The sequence below is a fragment of the Oryctolagus cuniculus genome, chromosome 5 (genome assembly GCF_964237555.1).
Source record: "Oryctolagus cuniculus chromosome 5, mOryCun1.1, whole genome shotgun sequence".
Classification (NCBI taxonomy): Eukaryota; Metazoa; Chordata; class Mammalia; order Lagomorpha; family Leporidae; genus Oryctolagus; species Oryctolagus cuniculus.
This window is the reverse complement of record NC_091436.1, coordinates 86,280,032-86,297,975: the sequence shown is the minus strand read 5'-3', so window position 1 is coordinate 86,297,975 and position 17,944 is coordinate 86,280,032.

Sequence of the window (17,944 nt, the reverse complement as noted above, 5' to 3'; positions counted from 1 at the left end):
GTTACTAGACACAACCTATGGGGGTTGTGTGGAGGTGCCATTAGAAGATAGCCTGTTTGCATATTTATTTAGAACACACTGTAATGATTAATTTTAATTATGCAAGAGCTTATTTTGCAGGCATTAAACTAAGCATGGCCTCTCATTCTGTGAGCACAATAATTCATCTGTTAACAAAGATAAAAACAAACTGATCCAGGTACATGGATGAAAACTGAAGGCACAGGATCAATCACATTATGGTTTTGAAGTTTATACAGCCTAAGACTTTTGTAGTTAAGGTTTTTCAGATCCTCTGGATGTCTGAACATTTATTTAGAAGAGCAGTCTTGTAATTTTTAAGCTTTCTGTTGATCATTCTGATTAATCTTCAGGCATTGAGAATGTGCTCAAGACCACATCATCATTCACCCTGTCATCACTGTTGACTTGGGGTGAATCCTGGATAGATGATGTGATTTCAATGAGATCTGCCACACTTAATCCAATAGCCCAAGGGGCATACCCTTTTAGCTTGATGACTTCACAGGCACTTTCAACATCATCCAATATTTATTATTTATTTGAAAGAGTTACACACAGAGAGGAAGATACAGCGAGAGAGAGAGAGAGCGAGAGAGTGAAAGAGAGAGAGAGAGAGAATCTTCCAATGGTCCCAACAGCCAGGGCTGGGCAGGCAGAAGCCAGGAGCCAGGAGCTTCTGGTTCTCACATGTGGGTGGTAGGGGCCCATGGACTTGGCTCATCTTCTGCTACTTTCCCTGGCACATTAGCAGGGAGCTGAATTGGAAGTGAAGCAGATGAGTCTTCAATCGACGCTCATATGTGCTGTTGGTGTCACAGGCAGTGACTTTACCTGCTATGCTACAGTTCTGGCCCCTACTTAGTCTTTCTTAATCATCACCTCTTGTGGCTTCCTGAAGCTTTTGAAAACATTTATCTTTTTTCATTTTTGTTTAGATTTACAAAAGCATTTGTTTTCTTTACTTTGATCTGATTGATCCTATGGGTGCAAATAGTTTTTTTTTTAAAGATTTATTTATTAATTTATTTGAAGGTCAGAATTACACAGAGAAAGGAGAAGCGGGGGGGGGGGCTTCCCTCCACTGGTTCGCTCCCCAGTTGGTCACAACAGCCGGAGCTGGGCCGATCTGAAGCCAGGAGCTTCTTCCGGGTCTCCCACGTGGGTACAGGGACCCCAGGAGTTGGGACATCTTCCACTGGTTATAAACCAAAATTATTCTCACTGAAATATTGAATAAAGATTTTTAATTTTCTTCTAATTGGATGCCATTTTATCTATTGCTTTTTTTAAAAAAGATTTTATTGATTTTTTTTTGAGAGGTAGAGTTACAGACAGTGAAAGGAGAGACAGAGAGAGAAAGGTCTTCCATCCACTAATTCACTCCCCAGATGGCCATAATGGCTGGAGCTGGACCCATCCAAAGCCAGGAGCCAGGAGCTTCTTCTGCCTCTCCCATGCTGGTGCTGGGCCCAAGTGCATCTTCCACTCCCTTCCCAGGCCATAGCAGAGAACTTGGTTGGAAAAGGAGCTGCCAGGACTAGAACTGGTTCCCATATGGGATATTGGCACCACAGATGGAGGATTAACCTACTGCACCACAGTGCTGGCCCCCTGCATTTTTCAAAACTTTTATTTTTTTTAAATTTTGAGATAACATATTTACTAGCTTGCATTATTGTCAAAGGCTTAATACTCCACTAAATAAAGAACTCAACAAATAAGAAATAAAAAGACCATAGTTCAACAGGAGTTGAGGCAAGGGCTATAAACAATAACAAATGAAAAGATGTCTATTTTTCTCAAAAAAAGCAAATATTAAAAATCACAGCTCATTAAAATTATAGTAGTATGTAATTCTTAATAAGTTGACAAAAATGTAAAACAAAATTTAAGAAAATACTGTATCAAGGGAAACTAATTCCTGCATTTATTAAAAAATACATTTAAAATTTTTTATATTTTATTTGGGATCATCCCAACATCGCACATTTATAGATTCAAGAAGAATCAAGGTCAGGAAGCATAGATTAAATGGCCCTGGTCTAAGTGGGAGGAGACCAGTGTTATGTCCACCATTGATTCCTTATGTTCACTTTATTAATCTGTAGCATGAGATAAATAACTGATAACTCTTAAGATGTGAATGTTTGAAAATTGAATTCGTTGATTTCTGAATATGCCACAATCTCCCAACATGTTTGCCTTGCAATCTCATCGAGCTTTTATCTTATAGGAAAAATGGGATCCATAGTCTTCTAAATACATGATGAATGCAACGTTAGGGCTCTATATGGCATAGACTGCTATATATATATCCAAGCTAATTTCTTTTACCTCCTGGTATAATATAGCAGGTACCAACAGGTGGAAGAATTCTGGCCTCTGAAATGTGGCTAGAATGTGGGCACTTTCAAGTATGATTAAAATTCATTCTAACATATTTATATCTTTCTCTTTTCTTCATCTCTGGATATAAGCTTAGTACTTTCTGGTTTCAGGTGCCAGTGCAGACACATGACAGAAGGAGTCAATCTCTGTATGAAATGTTGCCTGTTGAACTGATTAGACTTCAGGTCATTGAGAAATACATTAGTATGTCTGCTAAGATGATCTTAGTACTGACACCATCGTGGGACATTATCGTAGCACACATATCCACATGCCTTAAGGGCTGATTCTGAAGCCAGAGTGCTATTTAGGACATCTGCCATTCTATGAGTCTGCTGTGTTTCTCGCTTCCCATGTTGGATCGTTCTCTTCCTTTTTCATTCTATCAGTTAGCATTAGCAGACATTAGTCTTGTTTATGTGATCCCTTTGACTCTTAGACCTATCAGTATGATCACTGGGAACTGAAATTGCTCACTTGGACTAGTGAAATGGCATTGGTACATGCCACCTTGATGGGGTTGTATTGGAATCCCCTGGCATGTTTCTAACTCCACCATTTGAGGCAAGTCCAATTGAGCATGTCTCAAATTGTACATCTTCTCCTTCTCTTATTCCCACTCTTATATTTAACAGGGATAAAAAATATTTAACAGGGATCACTTTTCAGTTTAATTTAAACACCTAAGAATAATTGTGTGTTAATTACAGAGTTCAACCAATGGTACTAGAACAAAAAAAAATACTAAAAGGGATAAAGTATTACATTGTACATCAACCATCAGGACAAGAGCTGATAAAGTCACTTTTTCTCATAGTGTCCATTTCACTTCAACAGGCTTCCCCTTTGGTTCTCAGTTGTCACCAATCAGGGAGAACATATGATATTTGTCCCTCTGGGACTGACTTATTTCACTCAGCATGATGTGCTCCAGATTCCTCCGTATTGCTGCAAATGACTGGATTTCATTGTTTTTGACTGCTGTATAGTACTCTATAGAGTACATGTCCCATAATTTCTTTATCCAGTCTACTGTTGATGGGCATTTGGTTGATTCCAGGTCTTAGCTATTGTGAATTGAGCTGCAATAAACATTGAGGTACAGACAGCTTTTTTATTTGCCAAATTAATTTCCTTTGGTTAAATTCCAAGTAGTGGTATGGCTGGGTTGTATGGTAGGGTTATATTCAGGTTTCTGAGGAATCTCCAGACAGACTTCCATAGTGGCTTGACCAGTTTGCATTCCCACCAACAGTGGGTTAGTGTCCCTTTTTCCCCACATCCTCGCCAGCATTTGTTCTCGGTAGATTTCTGAATGTGAGCCATTCTAACTGGGGTGAGGTGAAACCTCATTGTGGATTTGATTTGCATTTCCCTGATTGCTAATGACCTTGAACATTTTTTCATGTGTTTGTTGACCATTTGGATTTTCTTTTGAAAATAAATTTTATGTTTTATGTGTTCATTCCATTTTTCCACAACTTCCAAAAATAGTATCTATTTTAAGAAAATATTATAATGAAGAGATAAGCAAGATTGGCTAGTTTTTATGCAAATAATCAAGGGAATGGAGATAGTCTAGATTTCAAAGGCCTGCAGGTTGAAAAATACAACTAATTTGACCCATAAACAGTAAAATTTAAGACTTAAAGGGTTTTATTAAAAATTACAAGTGACCTTTTCTATTAAAACTATTATTGTCCCACCAAATTCTGTTGCTTCAGATAGTCTCAAAAAATGTTTCTATCATTAAATGGATGGATGTGATGGGGCATAAAGGGGAAGAAGCTAAGAAATGTGACATTCCATTTGAAATGGTCACAATGATGAGGGCTGTTCAAAGTCTGTAACCAGGAACTCTTGTGTTTCTTACATACACGACAGGGGCCATCATCCACTGCCTTGGTAGGTGCATTAGCAGGGAGCTGGATCATAAACAGAGTAGCTAGGTCTGGAATGGGCATTCTGACATGGGTTGCTGGCATTGCAAGCAGAAGCATAACCCAATGCCCCTCAATGTTAGCACCTCTAGACATCTTTAAATGTTTGTTCTATAGAGTGCTCAGTCCTAGATTCTCAGTCTAAGAGTTCAGGTTTATTTGGCCATTAAATAGCACTCAATAGAGCATCTGTGTGTTTTGATAGCTATTGGGTTAGCTATATGTGATTTCTACTGAAAATGGACATTTATAGAAAAATATTCAGAAATGACCATGATCCTCTAACACTTTGAGTCAATATAAATTGGTAACTTTGGATAAATCCTATAGAATTAAAAAAAAATTGAGTCTATCTTTGGAAAGATTTGCAGCTTGGAAAAGGCATATTATGCACTCAAAACTCTCCAGTAAACCTAGAGGCTATTAGAATATATAATAAATGGGCCGGTGCCATGGCTCAACAGGCTAATCCTCCACCTAGCGGTGCCGGCACACCGGGTTCTAGTCCCGGTTGGGGCGCCGGATTCTGTCCCAGTTGCCCCTCTTCCAGGCCAGCTCTCTGCTGTGGCCTGGGAGTGCAGTGGAGGATGGCCCAGGTGCATGGGCCCTGCACCCCATGGGAGACCAGGAGAAGCACTTGGCTCCTGCCTTCGGATCAGCGCGGTGCGCTGGCCGTAGCGCGCTGGCTGCGGCGGCCATTGGAGGTGAATCAACGGCAAAGGAAGACCTTTCTCTCTGTCTCTCTGTCTCTCACTGTCTACTCTGCCTGTCCAAAAAAAAAAAAAAAGAATATATAACAAATGGAGATTTGCCATGGAATATTGGAATATGAAGGGAAAGCCTTGGACTAAGAATTATCAATGTGACTTTGGTCAGGTCATAAGCATTTCTATTCGTTCATTCCTTCATTCATTTCACACACATGGGGGCAGGGGAAGAGCAAGAGAGTAAGCACTCCCATTCTCTGGTTCACTTCAAAAGAAATTGCAACAGCAGTAGTTGAGACAGGCCAAAACTAGAAGCATTTGGGGTGAGGAGCAGAGCTGGGAGTTGAATTCAGGTATTCGGTCATAGGCATTTCTTTCTTTCTTATTTTCTTTAAAAAATTATTGATTTGAAAGGCAGAGAGTGAGAGAGAGAGGGTGAGAGCAAGAGAGAGTGTCTTCCATCTGCTGGTTCACTCCCCAAATGGCCCAAGGACTTGGGCCATCTTCTACTGCTTTCCCAGGTCATAACAGAGAGTTGGCTTGGAAATGGAGCAGCTGGGACTTGAACCAGTGCCCATATGGGTTGCTGGCACAGCAGATAGTGCCATAGCACTGGCCGCAAGCGATGTTTTCAATGAACCTTGGTGAAACTGTACTTTGTGAATTTATCAGAAATTCCTTTAAATATGTTGTTTGGGGTAAAGGAGCAGGTAAAGCTGCTGCCTGTGATACAGACATTCCATATGGGTGCTCGTTCGTGTCCCAGATGCTTCACTTCTCATCCAGCTTCCTGCCAATGGCCTGGGAAATGCAGTGAAGGATGCCCCAAGTGTTTGGGTCCCTGCACCCAGATGGGAGGCTCTTGGCTTCAGCCTGGCACATCCCTGGCCATTGCAGCCACTGGGGGAAGTGAATCAGTGGACTGGATAGAAGACCTCTCTCTCTCTTTCTCTTTCTCTTTCTCTCTCTCTCTCTCTCTCTCTCTCTCTCTGTGTGTGTGTGTGTGTCTGTCTGTCTCCTTTTCTCTAGAACTATGATTTTCAAATATGTTGTTGCTAGGACAAGTGTTTGGTGTAGTGGTTAAGACACCACATGGGATATTTGCAGCTCATATCCATGTGCTTGGGTTTGAGACCTGAATCTGCTCCAAATTTGTTTTCTGCTAATGGGCACCTTGGGAGGGAGCAATTGATCAAATACTTTGTTCTCTTTCACGGGTTTGGGATATCCAGATTGAGTTCTGGGCTTTGGATTCAGAGTGGTTCAGTTCTGGTTGTTGCAGGCATTTGGGAAGTGAAACAAAAGATGAGAGATCTCTCTCTTTCTGTCTCTTTGTATTTCAAAATAAATGAATAAATCAATAAAAATTAGACACATAGTTCCTGCCATATCTGAGAGAAAAGGAAACCTACTTCCAAACTGTTTTCTTATGTTCTTAGCAGCAAATGCAAAAGTTGAGTGTTTGACTGATTTTATGTTTCTCTGTCTTCACCTTGTCTTTTGGTCCAAATCAGAAAGGTTTTTAGGGCTCACATTCTCTCAGATGATAAATATGATTTCTTTAGGTACATTGGGCTTATTTAGAAAATGTATGGCAAGTTACAGTAACTGTTTATTGGTTTTGATATCAAAGCAACCTAATGTAAATAGGTCAAAGATGGCCTTTATGTATTGGCCCTTAAGTTGCTTATTTTGCCACTGAAAGATGATAATTATTAGCTCAAATTCTAATTTTTATGCATCAAATTATTTTTAGGTAGCCCAAACAAGCATATTTTTGGTGATCTAGAGGATGCTCGCTTTGCATACCTCGTAAAATCTCACCCAATAACTACTATCTACTACAACATAGGGTCTTGAAGTTATAAAGTGTCAAGATGTTACACTCCTTCAGAGTTCTCTTAGAGTCCTTTATTTTTTAATCCTGTGCTCTCTTGGGAGTATTCTCACCTTCTTCCTCCCTTGACTAGAACCCCTACATCATAGCTTGTAGACAGACGGTAGTGATATTTTTACTCAAACCATCTTTTCCCACTGTCATGCACTAACATTTGTTGGCATTACTGCCTCCTATGACCATATTTTTTCCCTTGATCAGCCCCAGGTTTCTCTGCTATGAACTGAATGTTTCCTCCTCCTGTCTTAAATGCATACATTGGAACTCTATTCCCCAGTTAATTGACATTTGGAAGTGGGCCCTTTAAGAGGTAATTAAGAGTTAGATTAGCTTTACTCAATGTATGCTAAACTGATCTTCTGTATATAAAAAGAATCGAAAATGAGTCTTGATGTGAATGGAAGGGGAGAGGGAGTGGGAAAAGGGAGGGTTGCGGGTGGGAGGGACGTTATGGGGGGGAAGCCATTGTAATCCATAAGCTGTACTTTGGAAATTTATATTCATTAAATAAAAGTTAAAAAAAAGCATAAAAAAGAGTTAGATTAGGTCATGATAATAGAATCCCCATAATGTGATCAATGCCTTTGTAAGATGTACAGGTACCAAGGGAAAACCATGTGAGAACATAAGCAGGAAGAGAGCCTCAGCAAGAAGCTGACCATGGTAGGGCACCAAGCTTGAACTGCCAGGCTCTGCAACTATGAGAAATAAATATGTGTTGTTTGAGCCACTCAATCCGTGGTAATTTGCTATGGCAGCCTGAACTAAGATACTTGAACCCCCTAAAATTTAGTTTATTGATTGTTACTGTGCCGGGAAATGGCAGCGCTTTGGATTGTTTGACAGCCCTGTGGATATATATGCTTCTCCTAAGTCTTTTAGCCTTATCTACCTACCTCATTTAAAGATATCGCTGAACTTGTTCTATATATTGGTCTTTTTCCATTTGGTGTTAATAATCATGTTTATGTTCTCCCTGTCTCACTAGAATGTAAGCTTCATAAACCAAAAGAATTTTTTGTCTTGTGCTCTGCTGTCTTTCCAGTCTTTAGCATGGCTCTTCCACCTAGAATAAACCAGGAAAATGTTTGTTAAATGAATAGACTGACAAATATCTACCTGTATTAAAACCTGTGCAATTTGTTTTTCTTGTATTTCATGCTGGATATGTAGTTTTCACAAATATGTTCATGTTTCAATTCACAATCCAGAGTTTATAATCCAGGTTAATAAGTGATTGTCACATGAATTTGTTAACCATGTATTTAATTGTTAACTTTGCTAAGTCTCTATTACATTAAAAAACCTATGTCCAAATAAGGAGAAACATATTGCATTAGTAAAATGTTTTCAGTTACAACTCATGGAGTAACTCAAGAAATATAGCTTAAACAATTGGTGTTTATTTTTTCTCCCATAAAAAGGAGTCAAGAGGAAACCTAAGTTTTTCATTATCTTTTCATGCAAACTTTTTCTGCCACAGCATCATACCTAGCAGGAGACTACTTTCCTTGTGTCATGTTTATGATGTAGGATTTATAAAAGTGCTGGGAGATCCAGATAAGATAGATGCCTTGTCTCGCTTTTGTGACTTCTCTAGAATAACTGAACACTCAGAGTGGCAAGAGACAACCGTGGGACTCATGAGGCTGGAGCAAACCAAGTGAATGTGACTCAAATATGTGACTCCAAGAACTGACAAATAATTTTCTCATCTTATGAACAAGCATAAAATCCTATGACCTGAGATCCTGGAGGCAAAGTTATTTAATGGCCTGGTATGTGTGTGTGTGTGTGTGTGTGTGGTGTGTATGTGTATGTATGTGTGTCTATCAAAGATACCACTTTGACCTGCCCATGGCTTTGATAAGTTATTGCCTAGTGATACTTAGCTTTCCTTATTTGTTGTAATGTTGTTTTCAGGAGTTATTACTCTCATTTATATGCCTTTTGAGGAGCTGAATGTTTAAGGAGTTTGAAATACTTTATTTACGTTTTTATTATTTGTTTATTGTGCTTGGTTAGCCAGGCTAAGAACTCTAGGGCCTTGCTACTTAAAGTTTGGCCCATTGCCCAGATACATTTTTTTTAATACTTAAAAATAATATTTTATTGTATAATGTTTTATAGTTTAGCTTTTAAATAACTGTTGAGGAAAACAATTCCCTTGAAGAAAACAACAGCAAATGTATCTCGACCTTTCATCTATGTACATGATCAGGATATTTTTAGTGCCAATGGCCTAATTGGGTAGTCACTTCTAAATTGTTGGAAAATCCAATCAGGATTAAAAAGTTTAATGGAAAATGCACATTATCTTTTAATTCCCTTTTCCACAAAATGTTTGAAACCTCCCCTCACCCTCAGATATACACAACCTGATTCCTTTAATTGATGTCAGGAAGTCTTTTTGAAAGTCAATTGTTAGGCAATAAATAAATAACTAAGTAAGGAAGGAAGGAAGTATTGGGCCCCCTTAATCATTCCTGTTTCTTGACTGTTCCACTAGGTCTTTGGGCAACCCATTATTTCTGGTGGGATTTCTCATTTATCTTTTCCAGGTCTTGCACAGTACAGTGGGGACCCTCGAATGGAATGACACGTGAATGCCTTTAGCACAAAAGATGAAGTGATTGAAGCTGTTCAAAACCTTCCTTATAAGGGAGGACATACACTCACAGGTATGTTTTGTGTAGTGCACGTTCTTAGTAACAATAGTTGGATGCCTCTTTTCTCCCCATTTTTAAAGAGGGTGCATATTAATTTGTAACCAAACTACCACCTGAAATTCTTAGAGGGCTTTTCCTAACCTCAGCATTAAGAGTTCAAACCCTAGGCATCTAATTTCTTTTGCTGTATGAATCTAATGTCTTAGGAAGGACTTGGTTGGGCTAGAAGAAAATGAAATAATCCATGAGGCCGATAAGCCTTCAGTCGCTGTCTAGACTTGACTAGTTTGTGTGCCTTCCTCTCTTTTCCCTTCTTTTTTTATTATTTAATAAATGTGAATTTACAAAGTGCAACTTTTGTATTGTTGTGGCTCCCCCCCCACCTCCCTCCCTCCCGCGGCCCTCCCCTCTCCCACTCCCTCTCCCATCCCGCCCTTCATCAAGTTTTCATTTTCAATTACCTTCATATACAGAAGATCAACTTAGTATATACTAAGCAAGGATTTCAACAGGCTGCCCTCACACAGCCGCACAAGGTATAGGGTATTGTTCGACTAGTAGTGTTGTTTTTAAGTTTCATAGTAAAACATATTAAGGACAGAGATCCTATGTGGGGAGCATGTACCCAGTGACTCCCGTTGTTGATTTAACAATTGGCTCTCTTATTTATGACGTCAGCAATCACCCGAGGCTCTTGCCATGAGCTGTCTAGGCTATGGAAGCCCCTTGAGTTCACCAACTCTGAACTTGTTTAGTCAAGGCCATATCACAGTGAGGGTTCCTACCTCCCTTCAGAGAAAGTCGCCTCCCTCCTTGATGGCCTGTTCCTTCTGCTGGGGTCTTGTTCACCAGGATTTTTCATTTAGATTGTTTTTGCCACTGTGTCATGGCTTTCCATGCCTGTGAGACTCTCTTGGGTCTTTTAGCCAGATCCGAATGTCCCAAGGGTTGATTCTGAGGCTGGAGTGCTGTTTTGGGCATTTGCCATTCTATGAGTCTGCTGTGTGACCTGCTTCCCCCACAGGATCATTCTCTCCCTTTTAATTCTATCCTTCATTATTTGCTTACACTGGTCTTATTTGTGTAATCTCTTTGAAACTTACCCTATCTTTTTGATCGGTTGTGTACTTATACTTATCACTTTACCAAGTGCGCTGGCATTGGTACATGCCTCCTTGATAAGATTGAGTTGAAATCCCCTGGCACATTTCTAGTTCCACCATTGGAGGTAAGTCCGAGTGAGCCTGTGCCGACTATATATCTCCTCCCTCTCTTATTCCCACTCCAATGTTTAACAGAGATCACTTTTCTGTTAATTTTAAACACCTAAGAATGATTGTGTATTGATTACAGAGTTCAACCAGTGGTATTAAGTAGAACAAACAGAGCAACAACAACAACAACAAAATACTAAAAGGAATAAAATAGTAACTTGTTCCTCAACAGTCTAGACAAGGGCTGATCATGTCATTGTCTCTCATAGTATCCATTTCACTTCAATGGGTATCATTTTAGATGCTCGTTTAGTTGCCATTGATCAGGGAGAACATATGATATTTGTTCCTTTTGGACTGGCTTATTTCACTCAGCATGATGTTTTCCAGCTTCCTCCATTTTGTTGTAAATGCCCGGATTTCATTGTTTTTTTTTTTTTTTTTTTTTTTACTGCTGTATAGTGTTCCACAGAGTACATATCCCATAGTTTCTTTATCCAGTCATCTGTTGATGGACATTTAGGTTGATTCCATGTCTAAGCTATTGTGCATTGAGCTGCAACAAATATTGAGGTGCAAATGGCTCTTTTTTTCTCCCCTTTAATTCCATCTGGGTAAATTCCAAGGAGTGGGATGGCTGGGTCCTGTGGTAGTGCTACATTCAGGTTTCTGAGGACTCTCCAAACTGTCTTCCAAAGTGGCTTTACCAGTTTGCATTCCCACCAACAGTGGATTAGTATCTCTTTTTCCCCACATCCTTGCCAACATCTGTTGTTGGTTGATTTCTGTATGTAAGCCAATCTAACTGGAGTGAGGTCAAACCTCATTGTGGTTTTGATCTGCATTTCCCTGATGGCTAGGGATTCTGAGCATTTTTCATGTGTTTGTTGGCCATTTGGATTTCCTCTTTTGAAAACTGTCTGTTAAGGTCCTTGGCCCATCTTTTTATTGGGTTGTTTGTTTTGATTCTGTGGTGTTTCTTGATCATTTTATAGATTCTAGTTGTTAATCCTTTATCTGTTGTGTAGTTTGCGAATAACGTCTCCCATTCTGTTGGCTGCCTCTTCACTTTCCTGACTGTTTCCTTTGCTGTAAAGAAACTTTTCAATTTGAGGTAATCCCATTTGTTTATTTTATCTTTGATTACCCGTGCCTCTGGGGTATTCTCCAGGAATTCTTTGCTTGTTCCAATATCTTGGAGGGTTTCCCCTATGCTCTCAATTAGTTTCATGGTGTCATGGCACATCTCTAGTTCTTTGATCCATGTTGAGTGGATTTTTGTATAAGGTGTAAGGTAGGGGTCTTGCTTCATACTTCAACATGTAGACATCCAGTTTTCCCAGCACCATTTGTTGAAGAGGCTGTCCTTGTTCCAGGGGTTGGTTTTAGGTCCTTTGTCAAATATGAGTTTGTTATAGATGTTTGGATTGATCTCTGGTGTTTCTATTCTGTTCCATTGGTCTATCCATCTATTTTTGTACCAGTACCAGGCTGTTTTGATTATAACTGCCCTGTAGTATATCTTGAAGTCTGGAATTGCGATGCCTCCAGCTTTGTTTTTATTGTAAAGGATTGCTTTCGCTATTCTTGGTCTCCTGTTTCTCCATATGAATTTCAGCATCATTTTTTCTAGGTCTTTGAAGAATGACTTTGGTATTTTGATTGATATTGCATTAAACTTGTAAATTGCTTTTGGGAAAATGTACATTTTGATGATATTGATTCTTCCAATCTATGAGCATGGCAGGTTTTTCAATTTTTTTGTGTCATCTTCTATTTCTTTCTTTAGTGTTTTGTAATTTTCATCATAGAAGTCTTTGACATCCTTGGTTACATTTATTCCAAGGTTCTTTCTTGGTTTTGTGGCTATTGTGAATGGGATTGATCTTAGAAGTTCTTCCTCAGCCATGGCATTATCTGTGTATACAAAGGCTGTTGATTTCTGAGCATTGACTTTGTATCCTGCTACTTTACCAAACTCTTCTATGAGTTCCAATAGTCTCTTATAGGAATTTATTGGGTTGCCTATATATAGTATCATGTCATCTGCAAATAGGGATAGTTTAACTTCCTCCTTTCCCATTTGTATCCCTTTAATTTCTTTTTCTTGCCTGATGGCCCTGGCTAACAGAGACATTGATATCACTTGGGAACTTGCTAGAAATGTGAATGCACAGACCCCATCCCAGACCCACTGAATCAGAATCTGCATTGAAATACAACCCCTGTGTGATTCCTGTGCACATTTGGGTTTGAAAAGCACTGATCTAGTAGACTTTCTCTATGATTATTGTTATCTTCATCAAAATTGTTCAGTATACAAAGTGACCTGTCATAGAGAACATGGTAACAAATAAGCAGCCACAACTAAAAGCAAATATTGCTGGTTATCTCCTGTCTTTCCAAGCTGACTCTGTGTAAGAAACTCCTGAGTGCTTGAAGGAAGGGTCCTTTAATAGAAGGTCAGTGTGAGAGGAGGCCTCAGCATTCTGAACCTGCCTCTACTACTTGTACCTACCCAGGAACTTTGTTTAGCAAAACAGAGAATTCTGAGACCCATCCTAACTCTCATGTGTCACAATCTCTTCTGTGGGACACTTGGATTGTATAAAACATTATTTAAAAAGTATTTATGTTTTTGAAATGCAGAGTGACAGAGAGATGACTGAGAGAGATCACACATACACACACACACACACACACAGAGAGAGAGAGAGAGAGAGAGAGAGACACTGACTGGAGGAAGCAGAGATACATAGAGAGAAAAGTTCACTACTCAGTGACCACAACAGCCAGATCTGGGCAGGGTCAAACATAAAGGGTGCTGTCATTGCTAGTAACAGCTTAACCTACTGTGCTACAATGCCAGCCCCTGCATAAGGAATTCTTAAAAAAAATCCTTTCACTGAACAGGCCATCAAAGAACTCGGAAGTACCTTTCTCTGAAGGGAAGAGAGAACTTCCACTTTGATTATGGCCTTGTTTCTGAACTCAAGAGGCTTCCATAGCCTTGGCAGCTCATGACAAGAGCCTTGGGTGATTACTGACGTCATAAGTAGAGTGGCAATTGTTAAATCGATAACAGGAGTCACTGTGCACTTACTCCCCATGCAGGATCTCTGTCCTTAATGTGTTGTACTATGTGAATTAATGGTAAAACTATTATTCAAACAGTACTTTATACTTTGTGTGTCTGTGTGGGTGCAATCTGTTGAAATCTTTACTTAGTATATACTAAGTTGATCTTCTGTATATAAAGATAATTAAGAATGAATCTTAATGAAGAATGGGATGGGAGAAGGAGTAGTAGATGGGATTGTTTGCAGATGGGAGAGTGGTTATGTGGGGGAAAAAGCCGCTATAATCCGAAAGTTGTACTTTTTTTTAAACTTTTACTTAATGAATATAAATTTCCAAAGTACAGCTTATGGATTACAATGGCTTCCCCCCCATAACGTCCCTCCCACCCGCAACCCTCTCCTTTCCCACTCCTTCTCCCCTTCCATTCATGTCAAGATTCATTTTTGATTCTCTTTATATACAGAAGATCAGTTTAGCATACATTAAGTAAAGATTTCAACAGTTTGCTCCCACACAGAAACATAAAGTGAAAAATACTGTTTGAGTACTAGTTATAGCATTAAATCTCAATGTACAGCACACTAAGGACAGAGTTCCTACATGAGGAGTAAGTGCACAGTGACTCCTGTTGTTGACTTAACAAATTGACACTCTTGTTTATGGACTCAATAATCACCCCAGGCTCTTGTCATGAGCTGCCAAGGCTATGGAAACCCCCTGGGTTCACTGACTCTGATCATATTTAGACAAGGCCATGGTCAAAGTGGAAGTTCTCTCCTCCCTTCAGAGAAAGGTACCTCCTTCTTTGATGACCCGTTCTTTCCACTGGGATCTCACTCACAGAGATCTTTCATTTAGGTTTTTTTTTTTTCCCCCAGAGTGTCTTGGCTTTCCATGCCTGAAATACTCTCATGGGCTTTTCAGCCGGATCTGCATGCCTTAAGGGCTGATTCTGAGGCCAGAGTGCTATTTAGGACATCTGCCATTCTATGGGTCTGCTGTGTATCTCACTTCCCATGTTGGATCATTCTCTCCCTTTTGGATTCTATCAGCTAGTATCTGCAGACACTATTCTTGTTTCTGTGATCCCTTTGGTTCTTAGTCCTATCATTATGATCCATTGTGAACAGAAATTGATCACTGGGACTAGTGAGATGGCATTGGTACATGCCACCTTGATGGGATTGAATTGGAATCCCCTGGTATGTTTCTAACTCTACCGTTTGAGGTAAGTCAGCTTGAGCATGTACCAAATTGCACATCTCTTCCCTCTCTTATTCCCACTCTCATATTTAACAGCGATCACTTTTCAGTTAAGTTTCAGCACTTAAGAAGAATTGTGTATTGATTACAGTATTCAACCAAAAGTATTAAGTAGAACAAACAAATATACTAAGAGGGATAACATATTAAGTTGCTCATCAACAGTCAGGGTGAGGGCTGATCAAGTCACTGTTTCTCATAGTGTTGTACTTTTGAAATTTATATTTATTAAATAAGTTTTCTTAAAAAATCCTTCCACCAGTTATATTATAGCACTTGGGAACAGCAGGTTTCACCTTACGTCTTCCATTTGACGTTGGAATTTTCACTTCTATACTTGTGATTCATTATTATCAACCTCAGGCTACATGTTTCTTCTATGTGAGGGCTTGCTAGACAAAGAATTTAGATGCTCATATAGTCTCCCAACTCTTAACCATGCTGGCAGATATATTTTCCCCTTTTGCATCCAGTGTGGAATGGTGGAAAGAATAACAGATCAGGTCCTAGTTCCAGCTATGCCATGATTAGAATATATTTGGGCCCAGAAGGGTTATCATCACAGAGAAGGCCTGTGGAGCAAAAATGTGCCAATTATGAGCAAGTTGCTATGTCTTTCTGTTTGTGTCAACTATAGAATGATTTTGTTGAACTGAAGTTCCTGGATTCCTGGAAGACCCAGCTGCTAGTACAGGGCTAACATCACCACAGTACAAATTAGCACAGCACACAAGCTGAAGTAGACTTCAATTGCCTCTGAGGAGATGCGTGTGCACTAGTACTTACTTGGCAAGGATGACATTTACAATGCATTTGGGGCTGGCACCGAGGCTCACTAGGCTAATCCTCCCCCTAGCGGCGCCGGCACACCCGGTTCTAGTCCCGGTTGGGGCGCCGGATTCTGTCCAGGTTGCCCCTCTTCCAGGCCAGCTCTCTGCTGTGGCCCGGGAGTGCAGTGGAGGATGGCCCAAGTGCTTGGGCCCTGCACCCCATGGGAGACCAGGATAAGCACCTGGCTCCTGCCTTTGGATCAGCGCGGTGCGCCGGCCGCAGCGTGCCAGCTGTGGCGGCCATTGGAGGGTGAACCAACGGCAAAAAGGAAAACCTTTCTCTCTTTCTCTCTCTCTCTCACTATCCACTCTGCCTGTCAAAAAAAAAAAAATAGAATGCATTTGGATCAATGTTCCTGAAAATAAAGATATTGCTTAATATAGCTAGTTCTACAGTCTGTTTGGGGATGTAGAGAGCAGAACATCTAATTTTTCAGTCTTGTTGCTGAAAAACAGTTTTATTTATTTTTTTTAGTAGTATCAATTGTTTGGGGCATATCATTAACCCTATTCATTGTCTTTCAATGGTTTTCAGCAGAATTTGTTTATTTGGAAATTTCAAATAATCCCTTCGTAATATTTATGAAACATCACTAATCACCACACAGGATGTATTTTAGGAGCTGAAAGGTGTCTGCTTCTGTTATGCATGTTTTTAAAACTAAGAGATCTCCCTGTGAGGTGAAAACATATCTTTTCAAAGAGGCACTTAAAACATCAAGAAAGTTAAAAGTTGTAATCATTAGAATGTCACAGCTTGGCCTATAGAAATGCCAAGTGAGTCCTAGGGAGACTTTGGCTAGCACTAATTCTAAAATGGAAACTAAATAGTGACTGTAGCAGAGTGAGAAGAAAGGCTACTGTACTTTGGCTAAGGGATACAGGGCTGTACAACATGTGCCGGCACCACTTATTCCGTACTAAATCCTATTATTCACAGCATTCTCTTTCCTGTTCAGTGAATTTCAGCCCTCTGGGCTCAGGAGTTTTGTTAATCCATAGAAGAGCCAAAAATGCTGGTGTCTCAAAATGAGATCAGGAAGTATAGATACAAATTCCTTCTTAGCAGAATATTCACAGAGGAAATGCCTCTTTGGCTGTGTTTTTAAAGAGACCAAGGTAGATTTTCCAAACTGTTTTCAAAATGATTTTAGAAATTGACAAATATGTTTTTCAAAAAGAATGTTTTTATGATGAAACCTCAACAAGTACAATCAAACTCCTCTGGGTGAGCTAATTGGAGTGTCTCATTTGGTTCTCTCCTTACCTCCTATTCAAATATTCATTGACCTATGTCTTTCCGGCAATACAAATACTGCAGATAAACATTCACTCTGTTATATCATCTTTGTGAAATTTGCTTTTCTTATTTGAAGTCTAAATGCCCATCAGCACCTTTTAGCAGTTTTGGAAACTTTCTACCATTTAATTATTATTAGTTTTTTTTTCTTCAAAAAAAAAAAATCATGTCCTCCAAGTGAAAGCACATTATCACCTCTTAAAACTCAGCTAAAAATTCTTTTCTTGGGGATATACTTTTCTGGTTCTACAAAGCTGATTAAATGTTTCTTCTTGTCTCCTTCGATACTATTTTCTCTAAGCCTACCTGTGTCTCCATGAAGCTGTCTCAATGTGGGGAATTACCTGATTATCAGTTGAGCACCAAGTTCCTGTTTCCAAGGAGAGGGTTAAGGCTGTGCAATAAGAGTTTATTTTCAGATCAGACTTCAGGCAGAAAGTGCCTTTTTCTTAATCAAAAATTGGTTTATGTGTTTTCTTTTATCTCCCCAGAAGAATAAAGCTTGTTTTGGCTCAAACTCATCAACCACTAAAGGGAAAGTCATGCCAAAAAGGCGGAGAGCTGCAGCATTGCACAACCGGTCCCAAGTTGCCAAGTAGAGAAGGCAGCTGCAGAAGAGGAACTATCTTCA